This window comes from Penaeus monodon, chromosome 33 (genome assembly GCF_015228065.2).
Source record: "Penaeus monodon isolate SGIC_2016 chromosome 33, NSTDA_Pmon_1, whole genome shotgun sequence".
Classification (NCBI taxonomy): domain Eukaryota; kingdom Metazoa; phylum Arthropoda; class Malacostraca; order Decapoda; family Penaeidae; genus Penaeus; species Penaeus monodon.
In genome coordinates this window covers 10455555-10455915 of record NC_051418.1, presented here as the reverse complement: position 1 = coordinate 10455915, position 361 = coordinate 10455555, and the positions used below count along the sequence as shown (strand labels likewise).

General features: G+C 31.6%; 1 protein-coding gene across 1 annotated transcript in view; it reads right to left on the bottom strand.

Moving 5' to 3' along the window:
- Nucleotides 1-361, bottom strand: part of LOC119594240 — a 33581-nt gene that overhangs the window by 28170 nt on the left and 5050 nt on the right.

Below are 361 nucleotides of genomic sequence, written 5' to 3'. Positions count from 1 at the left end.
ATCTTACAATCAATAAAGAATTTATGTGATTGTTACACTTATATAAGTAATTATTATTGTCTGTATTGCATATCAAATAATAAAACATAAACATAATGTCCAGAGTAGAAATATTAAAATATGAGTAAAGCCAGTGAAGTGCAAAGCTTCGCTACAGACTTCACTCGTTCAGTAATGCTAGTGACTCTTGTTCATTCCTAATTGGGGTAATGACAATGGCCATTAAAGGGGTTGATCATTTTCCATATTTGTCTAATTTTCTTATACATGGTGTTTTCTGACATCATGAAACACCAATTAAAAGATATACACCAAAGAAAATCAAGTCAAGTCCTTGTGGAACACCCTAATACATAAGGGC